Genomic DNA, 7279 nt, shown 5'->3' on the forward strand with positions numbered 1-7279 from the left:
CCCCGCCCCCTGGTGGGCTGAGCTGGCCACACACACCTCTCTCTCTCTCTCTCTCTCTCTCTCTCTCTAATAAATTTAAAAAATAAATAAATAAATAAAAATAAAAGTCTACTGATACTCTCGTGTGCACATGTGACATTCGTTCGTTCATTCAAATCACTCATTCATTCATGGTCACCTGGGTCTCTTCCACCTTTTAGCTTTTGTGGATAAAGGTGCTGAGAACAAAGACTTGGTTGGCGAGATAGCTCAGTGGTCTGAAGCGCCTGCTTAGGCAAGCTTAGGCAAGTGCAGGGACCACAGTTCGATTCCTAGCACCATATGTTGTGCCAGCCCCACCCCTTGGGTAGGCTGAGCCGACCACAAAAAAAAAGAGACAGAGAGAGAGAGAGAGAGAGAGAGAGAGAGAGAGAGAGAGAGAGAGAGACTTACAGTTATCTCTTCCACTCCCTGCTTTAATTCTTTTGGCTGCAAACCTAGTAGTGAAGTTGGCAGATCATATGACACTACTCTTCAAAACTTTTTTAACCTTTATTTATTTGGTAGAGGGTCTTGCTACACAGCTTGGACTTGCAGTGATCCTCCTGTCTCAGCCTCCCCTGCCCTGGGATTACAAACGTGCACCACCATGCCTGGTTTCGGTGACTGGCACAGCATGGCATGCCCAGTGTTCCAGGGCCAGCGTGGCATGAAGTACTGAGGATTAAACCCGGGCCCTTGTGCTTGCCAGGTGGGTGCTTAGACTGTTGAGCTATCTCTGCAGCTCTGTTAAATTTTTTTTAACAACTGTCACATTTCCTACAGCATTGGCACCATTTCACATTCCCACCAACACTGAGCAAGAGTTCCAATTTATCCATATCCTGACCAACGCTTACTATTTTCTGTTTTTTTTTTTTTTTTTAAATAACAGCCATCCTGTCTGGATATGAGGAATATCTAATGGTGGCTTTGATTTGTATTCCTTAATAACAGGTGGTGTTGGGCATCTTTTCCTGTATATGCCAGCCATTTATTTGTGTATCTTCCTTGAAGAAAAGCTTTTCAAGTCCTTTGCCTACTGTGATGGCTTGTGTCTAGATGCCCCTCCCCCCAAGCCTCAGGTGCTCGTAGGAGGGACTTAGGGGAGGTACCTGGACTCAGGATGTGTGACACTGGAGATAAGGCTTGTTTGGACAATGGAGGCCCCATCCTGGGTGTGGGTGGTGCCAATCAATAGGCTGGGGGGGATTATAAATGAAAAAAGGAGGGTGGGCTTGCTGCTTCACTGCCTAATGCCCGTCATGATATGAACTGTTTCTCCTGTGTGATGCCCCTCTACTATGTTGTCCTGCCTTGGAGCCGACTGACTACAGGCTGAAACCTCTATGAACTATGAGCTAAATCAACACTTCTTTCTTTAATTTGTGGGTGTTGGGTATTTTGTTCCAGCAAGGAGGTAAGTAACAAGACACCTACTTTTTAGTTGGGTTCATTGTTTCTTGTAGTTATTGTTGTGATGTAGGAGTTCCTTATATAGTCTGCATATTAACCCCACATCACGTGTATAACTGACACATATTTTTATTTTGTAGGTTACCATTCACTCTATTGATCATGTCCTCTGATGAATATGCTATTGATTTATTTTAATGAAGTCCATTTTACATATCTTTTCTTTCTTGCCTGTACTTCTTGTATCATATCGATGATCTTTGCTAAATCCAAGATCATGATGTTTTTTCTTTTTTATTTTCTTTTGAAATTTTTCCAGTTTTAGGCATTGTGTGTAGGGCTGTGGTCTATTTTTTAAAAATGTATTAGATTGTTGCAGGGTCTCACTATGCAGCTCAGACTCGTGGTGGTCTTCTTGCTTTCGGCCTCTCCAGTGCTGGTATTACAGGCATGCGCTGCCAGGCCTGGAGTCTGACCAGCTCAGTCCACCCGAGGGGCAGGGCTGGCACAGCATCTGGTGCTGGAGATAGAACTGTGGTCCTTGTGCTGGCCTAAGCTTGCCTAAGCAGGCACTCGCATCTGCTGAGCTATCTCACCAGCTCCCCTGGTTCAGTTTAAACGAGTTTTTCCCATTAGTTTGTGTATTTGTGGTGCAGCTTCATTCTTTTGATTGTGAACAGTGTTCCAGTATCATTTGTTGAAAAACGGCCCTTTCCCCCACGAAATAGCATTCTCATCCAAAACCAACTGATCATTTGCACAAGGATTTATCTGTCTCTGTTCTCTTCCATTACATTGTATGTCCATACTTATGCCAATACTGTGCTGTTTTGACTCCCATAGTTCTGTAGTACATTTAAAATTGGCAAGTATGAGCCCTCCAGCTTTGCACTCTTTTTATTTATTTATTTATTTATTTATTTATTTATTTATTTAGCAGAACTGGGGATTGAACTCAGGCCCTTGCACTTGCCAGGCAAGTGCTTATTCTACTGAGCCATTTCCCAGCCCCCTGCCCTTTCTTTTAAATACTGTTTTAGCTATTTGGGGCCTGTGGGCATTCCACCTGAACTTTATAGTGGATTGTTTTTTGTTTTTTGAAAAGCAATGAGGTTTTGAAAGGAATACCTCTGACTCTTTAGGTTGCTTTGTTGGCGCTGGCATGTTAGGAACATTAAGTTTTCCTGTCAGTGAGCATGGAATATTTTTCCATTTATTTGTATCTGCTTTCATGTCTTCCAGCACTGTAATAATGGATTTCAGTGTAAGAGCCTTTTGCTTCCTGGATTAAGTATATTATGAAATATTTTATTCCTTTTATGCCATTATAATAAAATTATTTGCTTACTTTTATTTGGTGTTGCTGATTGTTAGTATATAGAAGTATACCGTATTTCGAAGTGTTGATTTTGCATCCAGAAACTAGGCTGGCTTTTTTTGTTAGTTCTAACTATTGATCTGTGGTTCTTTGGAGTGCTTATTTGTGGAGTCACACTGTCTATGTACAAAGAGTTCTTCTTTGTTATGTTAACTGCTATTATTTCTTTGCTTTGCTTCGCCTCACTGTTTCGCCAACGACTTCCAGTATTACATTGAAAAGGAGCAACACCTTCGTCTGCTTTCTTTTCTTACGGCAAAAGCTGTTAGTGCTCCACGTATCACCTTACTTGTGGGCCTCCGTGCTGCGGAGGTAATGTCCATCTGTTCTGAAGGGGTGGCAGTCATTTGTTAAAACCTACTTCCTGCTAGAGAGTCCCTTCACTGTGACACTTAATCCTCAAGCCAGGAACAAGATTTCTCCTAGACTGGGAAACTGTTTAGGTTGGAAACTCTCCCAGCTCCCAAGTCTGGGCCATCGTTGTTCCCTAATGAACAATTCTACAAGGTGTGACTGCCTTCCTACTCTGTGTAAATCTTCCTTGGCCCCAAATGCTGACGGCAGTGTCAAACTGGCTTTCCTCAATAGACACAGAAATATAGATGAAGATTAGGGCTTGATATTTTATAAAGTCAAAAAGTTCTAGGGGGTCAGAGAGATGGCTCAGTGGAATAAGTGCTTCCCTGGCAAGCACACAGGGCCTGAGTTCAGTCCCTGCTCCCGCAAAAAAGTAATTTCCCTGGGTAGTGAGGTTGTTGGACACATGGGCTGAGAAGAGGCTTCCCGTGTAGATCCTACAGAGATGCCCCAGGAGCCAGTCAGGTATCGCCCTGGGCGATCTGAGCTTACACAGAGGTGCATCCCACTCCTTACTGGCTGTCGCCTGAGCAAGGGCACCCAACCTCTGCCACTGAGTACATCCTCCGGGCCACCTTGTACAGCTCACTGTGGACTCCAAGGGCTGACTTATGTCCCGGCCCTCTCAATCCTTTCCTCTCTTTGTCTGCAGAACCAATGACAATAGCCCTCCCCTCCCAAGTCACCAATAGCACAGTCACAGAGCAGGACACTGTGGTGCTGACCTGCTTCACAGATGACACTGGAATCTCCATCCAGTCTGTAGCTCACAGGAAGGACTAAGTTACGCCAGGACTGCAGCATCCTCAGAATACACTCAGTCAGGTGGGAAGCTATGAGGTCGCCAACCCAGCGTGCTCCAGCAAAAGTGGCTCCCTCTGATGGGTCATGAACTCCCTCAGCACTTCCTGTGAGCTAAACTCTCCGACGTTTCTCCTTATAACAGCAGTGCTTATGATTCCCTTTATGAAGCTATTGTGCACAGTCAATAAGATATGGTGGAAAGTGCTTGAGATTTGCATTGAATCAATAACAGCTCAGAGCTGGAACTGATATTGCCGCCATTGTGGATCAAGGTCCTAGTCAACACCAGGTCTTACCCTTCATTGATCTTGCTTGCGCCGTGTCTGCTGTGGAAGTAAATAAACTATGTTCTCATAAGGACGCCTGTGATGGTGCGTGGAGTGGGAGGAGGACGTGATCTGCTGTGGTAAGTCAGCAGCTCCCTCCCCTTCCAGCAGGGGTGTGGGTGTGACATGGGCAAAGGGGAGAGACTGCAGGACAGCCACGCAGGCTGTAGTGGCCCAGATGAGATGCACTTGACACCGTGTTTGCCTATACGGGCCTGGCTGCAGGCTTGGGAGGAAAAGAGTCTGGAGAGGGTGAGACTCAAACTGAAACACTGGAAAGAGGTGCAAATGCTGAGGAAAAGACCAATATGAGCAGGTTCCCACCAGTAGCTACAGCTGTCACCTCACCCCAGCCTGCCTGAGACATCTCGCTGAAAGACAGTGTGTGAATCGGGCACGGGCTGCGACCAGTGACTATCGGACACGGGGAGGGCAGGATCTCACCCAGCAAGTGGCTTCGTTATCACCCTGGAAAGGTATTGGAAAGCACACCTGCTCAGGAGACACCAGGCCAGATAGTCACGCTAGAGATGAACCCGAAAGGCCTGGAACCCTGCTGCCACCATGACTGCACTGGTCGCTCTGGGCATCTTCCTCCTCCCGGTCCAGCGAACGCATCCCTACACAAGAAGCAGCCCTTATCCCCACTAAGACACAGAGGATTCCTGGACACACCCAACATCCCTGGTAAAGGAGACCACGAGTTATCTGTGGAGGGCCTGCCTCAGTCTTCCCCAGGGTGCAGGGCTTCCCAATGTGTTCTTTCCTCCCCCAAGGATCTGAAAACATTGTACGCACGAACCCCACTTGGAAGAAAGCTGCCCCTAAGTTTCCCTGCTGCTGTGGTCACCCCAGAAGACATCCTTCCTGGAATACCATGCCGGTCCCTTGGTAGTGTTCCTGGTGATGTTGGGTGCTTGGTTGATACTCTAGAGCCCAGGCCTCAGTTTCTCCAACTACCTGCCCAACATGTTGAGCTCCATCCCCTCACCGCACCACTCCCCAGGAGCTTTGTCCCTTTGTGCTCCTGCCTGCAGTGTGAGGTAGGTCCTGGTGCATAGAGCCAGCTCAGAAGGAGCACACGGGGAAGGGACAGGAGACTCTCAAGAGGAGAGGACCCCAGGGTTTCTATGTAGCGGGAACTGAGGAATAAGCAGGCAGGCCCTTCTGGAGCTGAGCTTTCACTGGGCCTCCCAAGCTCCCCCAGACTCTGGGACTCTGATCACAGCTGAGGCGCCTCTGGGGAGTCCATGTGGGGTCAGGTGGCTGTGGTGCTGAGAGCTGACCAGGGAATGCACTTGGCAGGATGCGACAGCTGGGAAATAGGATGCTGAGGATAGGGCAGGACTAGCTGCCCTCTCACCAGGAAGGCCCATGGGACAGTGAATTCTGGGAAAAGGGCTCTTAGGAAACTTTCAGGCTCTGATGTTTTCCCTCCTAAGAGGACATCTTAGGGTAATTGTGCAAGAGGAGGCATCATTGCCCAGCCCAGTCCTGTGGGCACTGCCTATCCACTTCCTAACTTTCCAAGGTCCTTCTCCAGATTTCTCTGGACATCCCTGCTACGGCTGTGCCTCCCAGGGAGGTATGTTTGGAGGATCTAAGTCTCTAGGCCTTGTGTCTGAGACACGTGACAAGACTATGTCTGACTTTCCAGGACTGCAGGGCCAGGGACACAGGATGCCAGCTCCTGCTTGTGTGACAGGAAGTGTTAGTCTCGGTTCTCATGAAGAATCCTGCATTTATTCCTCTACAGAAAATCCAGAATAGTCATCCTGGAGCGAGGTTGGGGGCCCAGACACTGCTGGGGCAGTGCAACCTAGAGTCTGTCAGGGGGAATGGGACGGGAGCTGTGTCTGCAGGAGACCAGGCCTCCTGGCTCTGTGCCTTATGGCCCTGCCTGAGTAGCCAGAGGCGCTCTTGCCTGTTCTTCAGGACACAAGTAACCAAGGCCCTCAACTCCCTCTGCACAGTGAGCGTCTTTCAACCTGACTTGCCCAGAAAAGAAAGAGGGTCCGGACCCTCCACCGACCTCCTCATCCTGCTCTCACTCATGGCATAGAAGTCTCGATTCTGATATCATTGCAGAAGAAAGCAGGTTCCACTCCTCCTTCCTCCCGGACTTCTAGATCCTTCTCTTCTAGCCCTTTGGGGATATTTGAAGGAAACATGGGTGTGGCCCTCGGGTGGGGTCACATCTATTGTATTGTCCTGGAAATGTTGTGGGGCTACAGAGGAGCTGGCGGTGCTGAGAGAGCCTGTCCTGACCAGGTTTCACGTTTTTGATGGAAGGAGCATAGAGTTCCAGGCAGATTCCCTCTCAGAGGACACAGCACTGTCAGCAGATGCACTAACAAGAATCTGGTGCTGATGGCAGTGGTCTAGCCCCCCCGCTCTGGGGTCTGCCCACGGAGACCATATGCAGATGCCGCTGGGCTGCACGCAGCCTGCAGGACTGACCTTATGGCCAGGAGAACACAAGCATCACTTTCTTCAGCATAGACCAACCAGTCACTATGACACAACATCTCCTTCCGAGATACCAGCAAGTTCTGTCTCACTGGGGTCTGTGCCACCTCCCTGAGGACACCAGGATGCCTGCTGTCATTTTCTCCTGAGCCACACTGGGCAGTGGAGACTCACAGCACGTCCTGCTACAAGGCCAGAAGTTTCCCAGCCTCTGTGCCTCACACCTCCTGCTGCAGGACCTCATTTTCCTCCCCAGGAAGTACTTCCTCCCCTTGCAGTGGAGAGAAAGCCTAAAAAAGCCCTCTCACTTCTTCTTTGATCTTTAAACTCCAGTTTGGAGATCACACAGCCGAGTATCCCACTGGCTCTGCTGTAGATCAGCAGCCCCAAACATTCTGCCACTGAGGGCCAGTTCTGTGGAAGACAGTTTTCCAGCCTACGGTGGGTAGGTGGCTGAGGACAGTGGTTTCAGGGTTAGATGAGACCATTACCAGTCTGGAGCCCAAGGACT

Source organism: Octodon degus, unplaced genomic scaffold (genome assembly GCF_000260255.1).
Source record: "Octodon degus isolate 3935 unplaced genomic scaffold, OctDeg1.0 scaffold00197, whole genome shotgun sequence".
NCBI classification, from domain to species: domain Eukaryota; kingdom Metazoa; phylum Chordata; class Mammalia; order Rodentia; family Octodontidae; genus Octodon; species Octodon degus.